The sequence below is a fragment of the Ochotona princeps genome, chromosome 21 (assembly GCF_030435755.1).
Source record: "Ochotona princeps isolate mOchPri1 chromosome 21, mOchPri1.hap1, whole genome shotgun sequence".
Classification (NCBI taxonomy): Eukaryota; Metazoa; Chordata; class Mammalia; order Lagomorpha; family Ochotonidae; genus Ochotona; species Ochotona princeps.
In genome coordinates, this window is record NC_080852.1 from 5204236 (window position 1) to 5222963 (window position 18728).

Sequence of the window (18728 nt, forward strand, 5' to 3'; positions counted from 1 at the left end):
AGTGGAGAACGGCCCAAAGATTTGGGACCCTGCACCCGCATGGGAGACCCGGAAGAGGTTCCTGGTTCCCTGCTTTGGATTGGCGCAGCACCGGCCGTTGCGGCTCACTTGGGGAGTGAATCATCGGACGGAAGATCTTCCTGTCTCTGTCTCTCCTCCTCTCTGTATATCTGACTTTGTAATAAAAATAAATCTTAAAAAAAAAAAAAAGAATTAACTGGGTGAGAGCAACTAATTAAAGGTGATATTCCAACAAAGTGTTTGCAGCGCATGGTTAGTAACAGAGATGTTGGAACAAAGCTCAGGCAGGGAGGGGCATGCACTTGGGTTCACAGTTAAGCCACTGATTAGGGGCCCACATTTCATCTCCAAGTGCCCGTGTTGAAGACTGGGCTCCATCTCCCTGCTAGCGCAGGTCATGGTAGACAGCTCAAGGTACTGGGTCCTGCCACCCACATCAGCCTAGTCCAGCTCCAGTTGCTGTGGAAGCAAACTAGGGGGATGACTAGCAGGTGGGATGGGGGTGCACTTTCAAATAGAAAAAAATGAAGTGAACATGGAACAGCTTCCTCCTTGCTGCTCTTGGAGGAAAGCAACCCGAAGGTGCCTGGGTGATGCTAAGGCCCTTCCTCCTGATAGAGCCAGTAGGTCTCCAGGGTGCTGGAGGAGGACTGTGTGACCACCCCAGGTGTCGGCTTTGGCAAATAGGCAGACCCACCTGAGCCTGGACACACACTTCTGCTGGAGCTGCAGAGTGAGACCTGGAACAGGTACAAGTCCAACCTGTGGCCGGAGGACCTGTGGCCTGGGGCAGAGCCACCAGCTGAGTGGGTGGCCCCAGACACAGAACAGCATCTGTCCTCTGTGCTCCAATGACTGGAGCCGCGTCACCGTGCAGGTCCAGTAGCAAGCACAGCTCCCAGACCCGGAGCCCACTGCTTATCCCGGTGGTCCTGAGTGGTTTTGGATAACATCACTGCCAAGAGCTGTAGCGTGGCCAACATCCCCACATCACACTTCCTGTCTTAGTAAGCGAGACGAGTGTACCCTTCTTAGAAGAACAGTCTGTGGTTTTTGGGTAAAATTGACTGTGAGGCCTATAGCACAGGTTGATCCAGACAGCTCTCATGTCTCTTAAAGCCCCCAAGAGAGACCAACTCATAGGCCAGAATAAATGACGCACAGGAAAAACAAAGTGGTCATGAAGGCGGGGCCTCTTGTTCTGCTCATCCGCGTCAAGAGGGGAGCAGTACAGGAGGAGCCGCTGAGGTTAGCAGGCAGAATCATTGGGCCTTGGGCGGAGGAGGGGCTGCTCCTGGCCTTGCACCTGCAGCTGCCCCAGCTGTCTCAGGCACTCCGTGACCCTGGTGGTGGTAGGTGGTATTGGGAGGGCCAGTGGCAGAGTTCTACCTACCTACACACACACACACACACACACACACACACACCCCAACTCTTCCATCTGTTGGCTCACTCCCTAGAGTTGAGCCAATCCGGAGCCAAGAACCAGGAGCCTCCTCTGGGTACCAGTTCATATCCCAGCTGTTATTCCACTTCTGATCCAACTCCCTGGCCTGGGATAGCAGAGGCTGATGGCCCACATCTTTGGGAACCCTGCACCCACTTGGGAGATCCAGGGGAAGCTCCTGGCTCCTGGCTTCACAATAGGCTCAGCTTCAGCCATGTGGCCATTTGGGGAATGAAGCTGCAAATGGAAGATCTTTCTCTTCTCTTCCTCAATTCAGCATTTCAAATAAAGATCAATAAATCTTAGAAAACAACCAACATTTTTGGGTCTGGCACAGTAGCCTAGAGGATAAAGTCCTCACCTTGCATGTGCTGGGATCCCAAATGGGCACCAGTTCACGTCCTGGCTACTCCTCTTCCCATCCAACTCCCTGCCTGTGGCCGGGAAAAGCAGTAGAGGACGGCCCAAAGCCTTGGGATGCTGTACCTGTGTGGGAGACCTGGAAGAAGCTCCTGACTCCTGGCTTTGGACTGACTCAGCTCTGCCCATTGTGGCCACTTGGGCAGTAAATCAGCAGATGGGAGCTCTTTCTGTCTCTCCTCAGTGAATCTGATTTTCCAATAAAAATTAATACTTTTAAAATATTTTATTGGAGCTGCATTGGGGTATAGTGAGTAAAGCTGCCATCCCAGCATCCCATATGGGTATCAGTTTGAGTTCTGCTGCTTCACTTCCTGTTTAGCGCCCTTCTAGTGTGCCTGGGAAAGCAGTGAAAGGTAACCCAGGAGCTTTTGCCCCTGCGTTTGCCCACATGAGAGACCTGGCTGGAGTTCCCGGCTCTTCAAAGCAGCCCAGCATCTGAGGCCACTTACTGAGTGAATCAGTAGAGGGGACATTCTCTTTGTCCCTCCCTCTGTCTAATTCTAACAATAAATAAATCTTTAAGAGATTTTGTTTGGAAAGAAGCTGTATTTATTTATTTGAAAGCCAATGAGGTAGCGAGAGAGATCTTTAATACACTGGTTCACTCCTCCAACGGCTGCAACAGCTGGGGTGAAGTCAGGAGCCAACAGCTCCACCCGTGTCTCCCACGTGGGTACAGGGGCCCATGGACTTGAACTTTTCTCTGCTGCTTTCCCAGGCGCATGCGCAGAGAGCTGGCTTGGAGGAAGATTGGAGAAATCACCACTTCAATATGGGATGCCTGTGTCGAATAGTTTTTCACTTGCTGGCTTTTCGTTTATTTGTAGTGCATCCTCCCTCCCAGAGAATTGGGAGCGAAGAAGCAAATCTTTCCTTTAAACAGACTTGGGCCTGCAGGAGCCCTGAGGAGGGCAGGTTAGGAGGTTTCTGGCCTGAAACACCCACCTGGATCCATCGGGGCCTCAAAGACCCCCGTTAGAGCCCAGAGTTTCTTGGAGGTGCATCTCAGCCAAGGCCATGGTCTGTTGACAAACAGTAGTTTGAGCAGTATTTGAATCAGCCTGGGTGAGCTGGTCCCTGCATTTGACCCACACTGCACTCCCCACCACCACCCTGCTCCTGGCCTCAGCACATTCCCAAACCTCCTCAATCAGAATGTGTTGATGGCACTCTTGGCATCCCCAGCCCCATTTCCAGCCTCGCTGAAGCCACGGTCCACAGCGGGGTGAGGCATCCTCAGCTGTCCGGGCATCACCACCTGCTATGGCCTTGCTGGCCTGTTGCTGCCTGAATCAGAAACAGACGGTCGCATAAAAATAGGCTGTGAGCTGTTGAGGGGCCAGCTCTCCAGCTGTTGTTCTGAGCGGAAGGTAGGGGAGCGTGTGCAGGAGAGCCTCGCGCTGGACCAGCCACCCCAGGGCACCTGCAGCATAGGCACTGACCCAGTCAGGGTGCCTTGGAAGGGCCTGGCCTTCATCCAAGAAACAGCTTGATGAGCCTCCCTGGCAGAATTCCCCACCCAGGACCCATGGCTCCTCCTATGCTGCTGGCCAATGCCACTGCGATTGCCAAGGGTGGCATTGCTCTGGGCCAAGTGTACAGAGCTACAGTCGTTAGTGATTTAAGGCATCGGTCCCAAATGAGTGACTCGGGCCAGTTTGCATGGCCTCTCTAACTTAGTTTCCCACTCTGTAAAAATGTGAATGGTGCCTGCTTCCCAAACAGGCTGATCCTCAAATGACAGGGCCAGCGCATGAGTTAGCGTGCAGCCCCTGTGACATGCCCTTGGGAGTTGGTCCCAAGCAGAGTTGGGTTGGGACGGGTTAAGAATGCGGGGATGTGGCTTGGCAGGGTGGGTGGGGCCGGCTGTTGGCTGAATCCCAGAGCCATCTGAGAGCCAGGGGGTGTCTGGCTGGGGACGAATTCCTAAGCTCAGTTGAGACAGCTGCAGAGGGGGTGACCGCCACCTGGAGAGGGCTAGACCCTGCAAATAGCCACCACTCAACCAGGAAAATGAAATCAGAACTTGGCCACACGTCTGCTGAGCGGGTGTGGCTTCCAAGGCATTTTCACATTCACTGTCACAGGTGGTTCTCAGCATGCCTGTTGGGTCAGGAGCCTGCCCACTCCGCTCTCCCACCCCCACCCCTGGAAACCACCACAAGCTGTGGACAGCCTGCTCTCCCAGGGACTCAGCCAAGGGCCAGACACAGAACCCTGCTCCTGCTCAGACCAGTAGGTGTGAGCAGCACTGGCATTCAGAAAATCTACTAGCTAGTCATCTGTTACCAACTGTTGACTACCTTTTCATCTTTTATCTTTTTATAGAGATTTGTGTATGCAAGGCAGAATAATAAAGAACGAGAGATCTTCCATCCTTTGGTTTACATCCCAGATGGCTGCAACAACCAAGGCTGAGCCAGGCCAAAGCCAGCATCCAGGAACTTCATCCGGGTCTTGCCTGGAGGTGCGAGTATCCAAGCACTTGGGTCAATCCTCTGCTGCCTTGGGCCACAAGCAGAGAGCTGAATAGGAAGTGGAGCAGCTGGGACACGAACCAGCACCCATATGGGATGCCGGCTGACTTTACTTGCTAAGTTACAACACTGGCTCGCATCTCCAGAATCCTTTCAGGAAAGGAAAGTCTTTCTGGGCTGTGAATGTTCCGTCCTCTCTTTCCTTCATTCCCACTTCCTCAGGGCATGCCCACAGTCAGTCATCCACTGAGCGTAGTGGACTGTACGCGGGAAGCTGAGCTGTAGCCCTGGGTATTTTATCGTCTGGTGCAGGAGCTCAACCTCCTGAATGGGCGCGCCATGGGAGGCACCTGCAGGGGCAGCCTTGGGGATACAGGAGAGTAAGGTTGCTGCAGACACCTGGGAGGTCGGAGACTTAAATTCTGTGAGGTGAGCCCATGTCCTGGGACCTGGGACCAGAAGAGAGTGTATCCATTCTAGCCTGGGGCGGGGAACTGGGGGGGGGTGGTACAGTTGAATTTATTTGTTGACTTTCTTTTTATATTTTTTGGCGGGGGTTGATTCACTTATTTGGAAGCTGACATTCCCACTTATACTTTTATTTGTGAACATGTCTTCAGTCCCCTTGGCTGAGAGGCGTTGCTTAGAGAGGCAGTGATGGGTAAGGCTGGAAAAAGAGAAGCCGATCCAATGGGCAGGAACAGCCTACCACCCAGAGCCAAAGGAAGGAGGAAGGAAGGGAAATGGTTTGAGGGCTTTTGCAGAGGAAACCAGTGGAGGTCCGCGGAGTAGATGATCGCAGGGCCTGGGGTACAAGATGAAGGTTCAGGTTGGAGTGCAGGTTGAGGGACAGAGGCACAGTGATGAAGACAGCAGGGGGTGGGACAGCAGCGGGGAGCGGCTGGGGCAGCAGAGAGAGACACCCTGGTGAAGACTCAGGTTGGAGGATCAGGCAGGCCTAGATCTCAGGAAGGAGCTGGTGCTGTGGTGTAGCGGTTGGTCCTCCACCTGTCATGCCTGCATCCCACATATGCACTGGTTTGAGTCTCTGCTGCTCCACTTCCCATCCAGCTTCCTGCTAATATACCTGGGAGAGCAGTGGAGGATGGCCCAAGTGCTTGGTCCCCTGCACCCTTGTGGGAGTGTTGGAAGAAGCTCCTGACTTTAGCCTTCCCCCAGTTCTGGCCCTTTGTGGCCATCTGGGGAGTGAACCAATGGATCTCCATCTCTTCTCTCTTTGCAAACTCTGCCTTTTAAATGAACAAAAGAAATCTTAAGGCCTGGCACAGTAGCCTAGTGGCTAGAGTCCTCACCTTGCATTTGCCAGGATTCCATACGGGTGCCAGTTAGTATCCTGGCTGCTTCATTTTCCTTCCAGCTCCCTGCTTGGGGCCTGGGGACCCTGCACTCACTTGCAAGAAACTCCTGACTCCTGGCTTCAGATCAGATCAGCTCAGCCCCAGCCGTTGCAGCTACTTGGGTTGTGAATCAGCCAATGGAAGATCTTCCTCTCTGTCTCTCTCTCTGTAAATCTGCCTGTCCAATAAAAATAAATAAATCTTTTTAAAAAAATGATAGCAATGAATCCCAGGGAAGCAAAGTTCTGTGTGTAGACAAAAGATCAAAAGTTCAGAGTCAGGTCAAACCAAATGAAATCCTTTCTGTGAATAATTGCGCAGAGCAAAGGTGACGGTACCTAATCAGTGGGCAAGTACTGGCTTATCAGGATGAGCGGTGTGTCGGCACAGGCATGCAGGTCTGCCCGCCTGCCCACAGGCATGGTGTCGGTGCCGGAGACCTGGCTCAGCCTCAGGGGAAGAGAAGGCCATTGCTGGGCTGGCATGCCCCATAGAACCCCATTTTCCTGGGCCGTGGAGTCTAGCTCAGCTGCTTTGCACACAATCTGCCTCTCGCAGCAAGGCAGGGCTGTGTCAGCCCTTCCCTGTTCCCCAGTTCTAAAGTTGGACAGTTTTGTTCCCTGGTGCAGAGGCGGCATCCTGAGAGAGGGAGCCCTCTTCCTCCTGGGCACCTGTGCGGATGGATGGCTGCTTCTTGCTCTCCCAAGCAGGATGCTGTGTCTATCCAAATACAAAAGACTGTTCGAGAGTCATGGAAGACGCCCATGATGAGAAAGCTACACGTGCGTTCAGCAAATGTTCACCAAAACAAGTGGCTTTTTGAAAAAAAAAAATTTTTTTTTTTAACTCCTCTATTGGAAGGATGAAGCTGCTGGGGGCAGGGGAATCTTCCATACTCTCGTTTGTTCTCGAAATGACTACAACAGCCAGGGCCAAGCCAAAGGCAGGAGCCAGGAGCTCCCCCCTAGTTTCTCGTGTGCAGACAAAGGTCCAAGCGCTTGGATCATCTGCTTCCTTCCCAGGAGTGTTAGTGTGGATCTGCTTCAAACTCAAACCAGCACTAGCCTGTGATATATGGATGCTGGCATTGCAGACAGCCCACTGTGCCACAAAGCCAGCCCCTACACTTGTGTATGTGTGTGTTTTAAGATTTATTTATTTTTATTGGAAAGACAGATTTACAGAGACAAGGAGAGAGAGAGAGAGAGAGAGAGAGAGAGAGAGAGAGAGAGAGAATCTTCCACCATCTGGTTCACTCCCAAATGGCTACAACAGCCAGAGCCGAACTGATCCAAAGCTAGGAACCAGGAGTTTCTTCCGGGTCTCCCACGAGGTTACAGGGTCCCAAGGCTTTGGGCCGTCCTCGACTGCTTTCTCAGGCCACAAGTAGGGAGTTGGAAGGGAAGTGGAGCAGCTGGGACACGAACTGGCGCTCATATAGGATGCTGGCTGGGAGATGAGGATTTAGCCAATGAATCATTGTGCTGGTTCCAGAAAAACTTATTTTTACCACTGTTCTCACACACACATTTGAAGTAGCTTCATGGGTCCTGAGAACATCTCTTCCAGACTGTATTCCACTGCCTTTGTTCACGGTCCTACGTCCATTCCCATCCCCTTTCCTTAGCACCCAGGTGACAAATCCCCCGAGACACTTTGGCAGCAAGCATGATGAGAACCCCTCTTCGGCTCTGCAGCATCGCTTTGAAATTTGCTTCAGTTGTTGCTAAAGCTTCCCAGAGGCTACGGTAACGCCTCAGATCATGTTCGCAGCATGGGAAGCACTCAGTATTTGTGGAAGAAGCGAGTGAATCAATCCATGAATCACTGTGAAACATTCGAAATAGCACCCTGTGCTAGAACCAGGCAGCACCTGGCCGTGCCACCATGACCTTGGTGCTTGTGCCAAGCAAGACTTTGTATTCCCAGCCCCTGCTGGGTTGGGCCCAGCTGAGCAGGCAGAACTCCACCTGCTTGCCCCTGGTCTGTGGTCCTCACTTCTCTTCCTCCTGCCCTCTATCCCTAGCCAACATATGGAACGGGGTGCTTGCCTTACTCTTTGCTGTTTCAGTTAAATAAGGTGATGGCAGTTCAAAAAGTTTGCGGAATTAGGAAAGGAAAAAGTAAATGTTCAAGGCTAGCCTTATGTGTAGTGGGTTAAGTCACTATGGCATCCCATACGGGCACAGATCTGTGTCCTGGCTGCTCCACTTCTGATCCAACTTTCTGCTAACGCACCTGGGAAATCAGCAGAGATAAGGCCCAAGTGTTCAGGACCCTGCGTCCATGTGGGAGACCAGAATGGAATTCTTGGTTCCTGGCTTTGCCTGGCCTGCCGCTGGCCATTTGCAGCCATTTGAATCGTGAACCAGTGGGTGGAAGACCAAGCTCTCTCTGTCCCCCTCTCTGAAGATCCCTCCTATTCATTTGATTTTCAGTTCAAGATGGTTGGGTTCTGCACCTGTCTGTTTCACACAGACAAGAGACCACCTCCCTGCTAGTGAGTTGAGACCCTACATCTGCTGATGATTAACTTCTTAAATGGCCACTCTGGTCTGGACTGGACCAGTCTGAAGCCAGGAGCTTCTTCTGGGTCTTTCCCACTTGGGTGCAGGGGCCCATACACTTGCGCCATCTTCTGCCCAAGCACTTGGGCCATCTTTCCCAGGTACATCAGCATGGAGCTGGATCCGAAGTAGAGCAAGCTGGTCCATGACAACACTCATGTGGGATGTTGGCACTGTAGATGGCAATTCAACCTGCTGCGTCACAGAACTGGCCCCATCCAATGCCTTTCTGGTCACAGCCCAGCTACCTGCCCCATGCTTACCTGTCGATAGCTTAATGACCCCCAGTAGACCAAGGTTGTGTCTGTCCCTTTCCATCTGAGAGGTACCTGATACAGTGTTCTGACAGGAGGCAGGGTCTCTGTGCAACTCCCACCCCAGTTGGGCTGCTCTCTCTTCTCCACCAATCCTGCTACTCCTCTCTGAAACAAAAGTCTGGCCAACTTTTTCTCAACCTTTGTAACTACACCACTTGTCCAGTGATTCCAGTGTTAGGGATCTAGTCTTAGCTCTAAATTTAAAATTTTATGTGTACATGTATTTTTGTTTTCTGTACAAAAGTGCTTGCTGAATTCTCTGACGATGCGCTTGGGAAACAATGGAAGAGGGACCAAGCAATTGGGCCCCTGCTGCCCATGACGGAGACCTAAATGGAGTTCCAGGTTTCTGGTTTTGCCTTGGCTCAGTTCTGACCATCACAGCCACTTGGGGAGTGACCCAGTGGACATCAGACATCTCTGTCTCTCTCCCTTACTCTCTGTCACTCTGCCTTTCAAAGAGGTAAAATGAATCTTGAAAAATAAATTTTGAGGAAAAGGTGGTGACTGAAGCATGGCAGCACCAGGGGTCGTAGTGGTAAATTAGACATAATCCAAATGCCCAAACATAATTAAACCATGAAGTTCCTACACCCTCCTGGCTTTTAGCAAGTGCCATATTAGCGTGAAGTCCTGTTTACAAACTGAAGTGCTTTTGAAGCGTGTTTGTGCATCAGTTGCTATGGCGCAGAGGGTTAAGTTGCTTCTTGGGATACCAGTATCCCATAACAGAGTGCCTAGGTTTGAATCCTGCCTCTTTCAGTCTGGCTCCCAGCTAATGCATGTCACGGGAGGCAGCAGATTACAGCTCAAACACTTGGATCCTTACCATCCATGGAGGAGCCCTGGATTGGGTCCCTGACTCCTGGCTTCAGCCAGCCTCATCAGATATGGGCATCTGGGGAGTAACCCAGTGGTTGGGAGTAAGTTTTCTCTCCCTCTCTCATTCTCTCTCTCTCTCTAAGTCCTGGGTGGGAGCCACAGCTCTGTGAGTGCCAGGTGCTCAAAGTTAGGGCCCCAGGGTGAAGGAGGGAGCAGGTGGGAGGGTAGAGTGCATGGCAAGGGGCCCGAGGGAAAGCAGGGATATGTGGGTTGCAGCCTAACTCCACATGCTGGTAACTGTAGAGGCAGGACTGGGGTCTTGCGGGGGCGGGGGGTCACCTACTCGTTGGGGCTCTGAGTCCTTATTTGGACTAAGAAGCGCTGAAGATTGGCTGGGTTGCAGTCGCTGTGAGATATGCTGCTTTGTGTCTAACTGTCAGACACCTGGTTCACACGTCCTTACAACAAGTGAGGATGGCAGGCCTCACTTGCTATAAACACCATGGGCTACCCTTGGGGTCACAGGGGATGTCCTGAGCTCTCACTACTTCCTGAAAAACACAACAAGTGGGGAGGTCTGGAAGCGTTGGTCAAAGGATAGAAAATTTCACTTAGCTAGGAGGTGGGAATCCCAGGGGCCTACTGTATGATATACAATTACATATAATATGCATTGTATACTATATAATTAAGTACAGTTAATAATCATGTATCATATCTTTGAAAGTTGCTAAGGGACCCAGTGTGATGGCCTAGTTTCTAAATCCTCACCTTAGATGTGCCAGGATCCCATATGGGCACCAGTTCATATCCCAGCTGGTCTGCTACCCATCTAACTCCCTGCTTGTGGCCTGGGAAAGCAGGAGAGGACAGCCCAAAGCCTTGGGACCCTGCACCTGCGTGGGAGGCCTGGAAGAAGCTCCTGGCTCCTGGCTTCGGATCGGCGCAGCTCTGGCCATCGTGGCCACTTGGGGAGTGAATCAACAGATGGAAGACCTTTCTCCCCTCCTTCCTGTATATCTGACTTTCCAATAAAAATAAATAAATCTTTAAAAAAAAAAAAAGTCAATGAGAATAGGTTGTGAGTGTTCTCAGAACAAACAAGGAAGTACTAAGGAATGTATATGTTGCTTGGTCTGATTGCGCTATTCCCCAATGTACACATATTTCAAATCATTATCACACATGATACATTTATATATAATTTTTATTCGACAATTAAAAGTAGGTAAGCACATGCTTGAAAATAAGATTCTAATATATACATGTGTGTATGTATATATATATTCCTTCATGTAAAAATGCTTTAAATGAGGGAGTGTAACGTAAGTGTAACATAAGTTAATTGGAAAAAACATAAAAAGTAGACGAAATAGGACAACAGGTTTGTGACAGTTTAGCAGGCAATTCTGTCAACCGGCTTTTGTCTGACCTCAATTAGGGCAGGTGTTGATTAGTCACAGGATGTGAGCGGGAAAGAATGTAGAGATCATTCGTGCTTACTCACTGTCCAATGAGGAAATAGATTTTATTGAAATCTAGAACTTCCGGGATGTAAGTGTAGGGGGGAGGGTGGCCTTGGGATTGTTTTCCTGTGCGGGACACAAGACCCTTCCTCCAGTGCTGTAAGGGTTTAGCAACTCCATAAAGATGGAGATCATTTCTCCCCAGGCATCTCAGATCTGTCTGGGTACCTGCTCACTTGTCTAGGAAGTATCGAAGAGGGTCTCTATTTCTGTTGCCAACCCTACACTAATCAGCTGGTGTGCAGATGTGGGTAGGTGTGCCCATCTGCTGACCCTGGTCCCTGTCCAGGTGTCTCGGGGTATGGTAAGGGAGGAGGTGTGCCCTTCTGACTGTCACTTTTGTGTTTCAGCCTGGGTCTCCCCAGAGAGTCTGGCCCTGTCTGTGGTCACTCACCTCCTTGGGATACAGGAGGGCAGGGGTGTGGCACAGCCAGGATAGCCGCCACTTACGATGCCCAAACCCTGTATCCGAGTGCCTGGGATTGAGCTTGCCTCTGCTTGCCCTCCAGCTTCCTGTTAGTGCACACGCTGGGGAGGCACCAGGTGACAGCCCAAGTATTTGCATCCTTGCCATCCATGTGGACAATGTGGTTTGAGTTCCTGATTAAAATCAAAGCCCAGCTCTGCTCCCAGCAGCCCAACCGCATCAGTACCTGCGGATGGGGGATGGCCACCCAATGTCATCCCAGGGTCCCTGATGAGCAGCATGTTCTGAGGGTCCCTTCTCAAGTGGTTTCAATGGTTCTGAGATGCTGTTGATTTCATTGCTGTAAGGTTGAGGAGATCCTTCCAAGGTCCCCTCGCTGACACAGTCCATCTTAGAATCTCCATTCGCCCAGAAACTTGATGTCAAAACTTGGATGGGAGAGCTATTCAGTTTGCTGTGCTCTCCATGGTACTAGATGTCCTCTGCAGGCCTCAATGAGCTGTCATGTCCCCCATGGGCATCCGGGCATGCTGTCTGCTGCACAGGCTTCAGCAGCTAGGGAGATCCAGTTCTGACACAGGTCCGCCACAGTCAGGCCACAGATCTTGTAGTTTTCCCCGTGGTTGGAGTGCTGAATACAGTGGTCCAGTTTGGAGGAGTCCCCAAAGAAACCTCATGCCTGACTCCTGTGTGTGCCAGCCAATGCAAGGTGTGGCTCAGTCCATCACCCACATAAGCCTACACATACACTAGTGATTACAGTCACCCAGAAAATTCTACCCCAGCCCCATCTCACATGCAAACCCATGGATGCTACAGCCCAGCCCATCTGGGCGCACTACACACTATGCCATCAAGTTCACCAGTAGGAACTGCAGCCTACTCGGAGTAACCCCCAATAACCCTGGCCAGGCCTGCTCCCAGCCCCGGTTGCTGCACTTGGAGATATGTGCGTGCAGTAGACTGATCCAGTCTGTCCCACATCCCATTCGACTCTCGTACCTATCAATGGGGGCTGCTGCCTAGCTCGGGCCAACCTACCCACTATCCAGCCCACACTTAAGCTGGCACGTGCCACTGCCTGTCCAGCCAGGCCCACCCCAGCCCTGGTTGAAATGCTTGCCAGTGGGAGCTGCAGCCCATCAGTGGAGCGCCCACAATTTCCCTACTAGGAATGCCCACAATTTCCCTTCTCCCAGCCTCAGATGCTGTACTTTCCAGGTGGTTCTGTGACCTAGCCTGACAGGACTTGCCCTCAGTTCTAGCACCTGCTAGCCAATGCTGCATCAGAACCCAACCAGCCTGCACTTACTGTGGCTCATGCCTGCACCAGTGGGTACAGCTGCCATCTCTCCCCCTGAGCCAGCTCACAGGCAGGTCAGTGGAATTTAAAAAAAAATATATTAATTTTGTTGGAAAGTCAGATATACAGAGAGGAGGAGAGACAGAGAGGAAGATCTTCTGTCTGCCCATTCACGCCCCAAGCAGCCACAATGGCCAGAGTTGCACCGATCTGAAGCCAGGAGCCTGGAGCCTCATTTGGGTTTCCCACGCAGGTGCAGGGTCCCAAAGGCTTTGGGCCGTCCTCGACTGCTTTCCCAGGTCACAAGCAGGGAGCTGGATGGGATGCGGGACCACTGGGATATGAACTGGTGCTCATATGAGATCCCGGTGTGTTTAAGGTGAGTATTTTAACTGCTAGGCTACCATGCCAGGCCCAAGTCAGTGGATTTTGTAGCCCTGACCAGCCTGGTCTTCTCCAGTTCCCAGCTCTCATGCTGACCGGTGTAAGCAGTGGCCTAGCAGGGAAGTCCTCTTAGCCACCTTACCAGGCTTGCCCCACCGTGTCCCCCACCTCTGGCTCTTACTTGTGCTGGTGGATGTTGCGGCCCAGTCTGGCATGTCTTGCCTCACCTTGGCATTCACTGGTGGGTGCTGCAGTCTGGCTCGACCTGCTCTGCGCCCCCAGTCCCAACTCATGCTGGTAGATGCTGCCATCCAACCCATCCTGGACTGCCCACAGTCCCAGTCCTACAGTGTGAACTGGCTGATTTGTAAAACCTGCCCCCATTCTGGTTCTCACATCTGCCAGTGGGTGCTATGAACTGGCCTAGTCTGGCTTGCTCCCAGACCTGGCCCATATGTATGCCGGGGGTACTGTTACCTGGCCTGGTTTGGGCTGCTCCCAGTCTTAGCTCTCGCCCTCACCTGCAGGGACTGCTTCCTGACAGCAGAGTTTCCCAAGCTCATCTCTCAGGTCACCTCCCAGTGGCAGATCTTGGGCACACCTGGCCTGACTTGGTCCACCACCTGTCCTGGCAGGTGCAGCAGCCTTGCTGACCAGCCCACACCCACGCCAACTCTTTTTGTTTTCTTCTTTTTAATGTCTCAAGGTCTTTGCTTCCATGAGTTAGATGTCATGATCCAGCCCATGAATGCACAGTTGTTTTTTTTTTAAGATTTATTTTATTTGAAAGTCAGATATACAGGGAGGAGGAGAGACAGAGAGAAATATCTTCCATCTGATTCACTCCCCAAGTAGCCACAATGGCCGGAGCTGCACTGATCTGAAGTCAGGAGCCCGGACCCTCCTCCTCCTGGTCTCCCATGTGGCTGCAGGTTCCCAAGGCTTTGGGCCGTCCTCTCCTACTTTCCAGGTCACAAACAGGGAGTTGGATGGGCAGCAGGGCCACCAGGATTAGAACCGGCACCCATATGGGATTCCAGCACGTGCAAGATGAGGACTCTAGCCACTGGGCTGCTGCACCAGGCCCCATCCAGTGATATTTTACACATGTGTCAGTTAGAGCACTGCCTTGGAATCCAGTTCTTGTACATCTGGGTAAGGCCGGTCCTGCCCAGCTCTCAGGCCCAGCCCTGCTGGAGCTGGGGCACAGATGCCTCAGGCAGAGTATGGGGCACATGGGCAGCTGAGGTAAGTTGCTGTACACAGGCCTGCTAGAAACTTCATTGTAGCGTGCTAAATACATGCTCAGGTGGATTTCTGTCCTTGGCACCTGACTTTGCAACTTCTCATACACTAATGATCATAATCATGACTGCATATCCAAGGCATTGCCAAGACCTTCTCTAAACGGGGAAACTCCTGCCCTTCCCGCACACCCCACCATGATGTCCTCCTGCAAGCCGTTTCATACCTTGCTAATCCAAAGTGCCAGAGGCGCTGCGTCTCAGAAGGAAGTGGTTCAATGAGCTATTACAGATGCTGGCTGGGGAAAAAGACCAGCTTCTGGGACACTCTCCATGACTGCCAAGGAGGCCCACGAGCAACTGGAAGTATCCCTAGCAGATGGGAGGGCCGGCAGCGTTTTGATAATGGAACTGTAAGGAAGGAAGTCATGGGCAGCTCAGCCCGAAGCAGGAGATGTTTTGGGAAGGTGGCGCATAGATGACGTCATCGCTGCTTCTGGATTGGTTGGGGATGACCAATCAGGAAGTTTAAGGTAATCAGGCTCCGCGGTCCTGCTGATGGACCCTTGGGTTAAAGTTAAAGTCTCAACATGTAATTTGGGAAGGGAAATAGTGTTTTGCTGATTTTTGCACACAAATACTAGTCAACTACCTTCTCTCATCTCTTCCCTCCATCCTCTGATCCTTGTAATTCAGTGTAAGACATTTCAGAATTTTCTGATCAACCTTTTCCATCTTTTTTATTTTTATTTTTATAATAAGTGGGTCAGCTGTAGTTCCCCTATTGGATCACTTATACCATCCAGTTTTTCCACCAGATCATCAACATGCTAGCAATCACGGGCATTGCAGGGCTCATTACAGGGCTGGCACCCAGGCTCAGCAGGATAATCCGCCACCCTTTGTGTTCTGGATACGCCACTTCTGATCCAGCTCTCTCCTTACGGCATGAGAAAGCAGCAGGGGACGGTCCAAGTCCCACGTAGTAGACTCAGAAGAGCCTGGCTTTGGATCAGTTCAGCTATGGCTCTTGTGGCCATTTGGGGAGTAAGCCAGCAGATGGAAGACTTTGGTTTTTTGTTTTGTTTTGTTTTAAAGATTTGTTTATTTGGGCCCGGCGGCTAGGCCTAGCGGCTAAAGTCCTCGCCTTGAACGCCCCAGGATCCCATATGGACGCCGGTTCTAATCCCGGCAGCTCCACTTCCCATCCAGCTCCCTGCTTGTGTCCTGGAAAAGCAGTGGAGGACGGCCCAAAGCTTTGGGACCCTGCATCCGCGTGGGAGATCCGGAAGAGGTTCCTGGCTCCCGGCTTTGGATCCGCACAGCACTGGCTGTTGCGCTCACTTGGAAAGTGAATCATCGGATGAAAGATCTTCCTCTCTGTATATCTGACTCCTCTCTGTGTATCTGACTTTGTAATAAAAATAAATAAATCTTTAAAAATTTTTGTTTATTTTTATTGGAAAGTCAGAGGCACGGAGAGGAGAGGATTTACTCCCCAAGTGGAAGACTGTTTTTTTTTTTTTTTTTAATTTGGGCCCAGCGCAGTAGCTTAGCAGCTAAAGTCCTCACTTTGCACACTCCAGGATCCCATATGGGCGCTGTTTCTAATCCTGGCGGTCCCGCTTTCCATCCAGCTCCCTGCCTGTGGCCTGGGAAAGCAGTCGAGAACAGCCCAAAGCCTTGAGACCCTGCACCTGCATGGCAGATCTGGAAGAAGCCCCTGGCTCCTGGCTTTGGATCGCCTCAGCTCCAGCTGTTGCGGCCACTTGGGGATTAAACAAGTAGATGGAAGATCTTTCTCTCTGTCTCTGCTTTTCTCTGTAACTCTGACTTTCAGTAAAAAAAAAAAAAAAAAAATCTTTTTTTTTAAAGATTTATTCATTCTATTACAGCCAGATATACACAGAGGAGGAGAGACAGACAGGAAGATCTTCCATCCGATGTTTCACTCCCCAAGTGAGCCTCAACGGGCCGATGCGCGCCGATCCGAAGTCGGGAACCAGGAACCTCTTCCAGGTCTCCCACACGAGTGCAGGGTCCCAAGGCTTTGGGCCGTCCTCAACTGCTTTCCCAGGCCACAAGCAGGGAGCTGGATGGGAAGTGGAGCTGCCGGGATTAGAACCGGCGCCCATATGGGATCCTGGGGCTTTCAAGGCGAGGACTTTAGCCGCTAGGCCATGCCGCCGGGCCCAATAAATCTTTAAAAAAAAATAGATTTATTTATTTGAGAGGCAGAGTTACAGAGATAGAAAGAGAGATGTTCATCTGCTGGTTCATTTCTTACACAGCAGCAACAGACTGAGTTGGATTAGTCTGAAGCCAGGAGCCAGGAACTCCGTCCCAGTCTTCCACATAGGTGCCCAAGCACTTGGCTGTTTTCTGGCTGCTCATCCCAAGCAAAGTCCTAACCCTTGTGCCAAATGCCAGCCCCAGCTGAGTGGCTGCTTGCCTAGCAGTCACAGCTAGAATCCTTGTCCCCACTGCAAGCCTAGGGCTGAGTACCAGAGATTTTAAGACCCAGGGCCTTTCAGTGCCTGGTGGAAGAGGGCTGCCCGGGGGCCTGGCCTATCAAAGACAAGGTGAATGTCTCACAGTCACTGTTGCTCTTGCAAATGAAAAGCCCCAGAACTGAACATTGAAGTGGCAGCTGGAACCCCGCCACCGCCACCGCCACCCGGCCCTCAGCAGTCAGAAGCCCAGAGGGCAGATTCCCCGGGGATAGTGTTGGTTCTCCTCCCCACGGCAGGCCTCACAGGGGAGCTTAGTCACCCTGGGCCTCGGTCCAGTAAACCCCAAGCCTGCGCTGAGGACACTGGCCATGGCCAGATGGGCAGCACCAGCTGTCCATTGAGATAGCTTGGAGTTAGGTGATGTGAAAAGATAAGCAGCTGCGAGGCAGGGAGGGGCCGGCTCCTCAATGCTGTGTATCCCAGCAGAGCTCCAGGCAACCACAGAAAAGTCCAGATCCAAACCTGGCCTTCTTCCATTGTCAGAAAGGCATCTGTTCTCTCCCAGTACAAAGATAAAGCCTCTTGGAAGTATCACTTAGCTTTTAAAATAACCAATTGATTAGTGAGGCAGAGAGAGCTCCCACAGCCCCCCTCCCCTGGTACTCACTGCAGCCAGGCACTCTGATGGGGGATTCTGTGTTCTCACGGAGAAGCTTGAAGTTCAGTTACAGGTTGGGTGCCTGTCTGGGGCCCTCAGGTGCCGTCACAGCCCCCAGGGGCCCATCAGCACCCTGTGAGGGGCCACGGCTGGCAGGCCAAGGCGTTGCTTCCCAGAGCAAGCCACGTCATCCCTCCATTACATCGCCCAGCTCTGTTTCACAAAGTTCATGGAAAATGGAATCCAAAGACAAGTGTGGGTGCAAAAGAATTCTCAAATATTTTCCCTGCTTCTCCCTAACGTGCATTTTCCAGAAACTGATATCCATTTGGCCTGTATGCACAGCTGGTTAAATAAATAAAAATAAACATAAATATATGTAAAAAAAATCTATAGATATCTGTATATTATACTACATACGAGATCTGGTTTTCTCAAAAGAATGAGAACCCAAGAAAACCTCTCTACCTAAATGGTGCTGGGTGTAGCCTGGGCCATGTGGCCGTGATTAAATGCCTGCACCATTGACATGGGCCCCAGGTGCCCCGCGTTGGATTAGCAGGCCCTTGGCTCCTCTTTTCAGCGCAAGTTCCAGAGAGTAAGTTTTGACAATGTGTTGCGGAAGGCACCAGAGAGCAAAAGAGCTTAACTCCGGCTTAGCATAGAGCTGACCCCAGCTCTGTGGCCCAGAGCCCGCTTGCCCTGATCAGGCGGCAGGGAGTTACAACTTTATTAACCGTCCTGGGAGTCTGAGCAGGGGCCCAGAGAGGATGAATCCTGTGGCACCTGTCTGCCTCCACTTCCTAGCCCAGCACCTGCCTCTCCCTGCCTGGAGGAGCAGGTGGAACAAGGCTTTTTGTGGAGAGTCAAGGAGACAGGGGGTTGCCATCCTTTTATCTCAAAGGCTGTCGCTCTCCACGCCTGCCACCAGCTACCACCAGCTTAGCTCAAGTGCCTGATGATGCCCTGTCCTCTGGGAATTCGGCCAAGCTTGGAAAGGTATTAAAATCTGGGTGGAGGGCTCAGGACCCTTCCCCACAGTGGGTTACTTGGCATGAGCAGAAGGGGGACAGTCAGAGGAGCCAGGGGTAGACCGAGGCACAGAGAAAAGCCAGCAAGACTGGGAAAGGGGCAGCACTGGGAGGGGCTGGCTTCGTGCTTCCACAGCCACCTTAGACCGAGGCAGGCATGCCCTGTCTGGAAACTTGTCCCCTGCCTACAAGGCCTCTGCCCAGAGTACCCACGACTGCTTCTAGATGGCACCACAGCATTCAGGACTCCGGGCCCAAACATACCTTTCC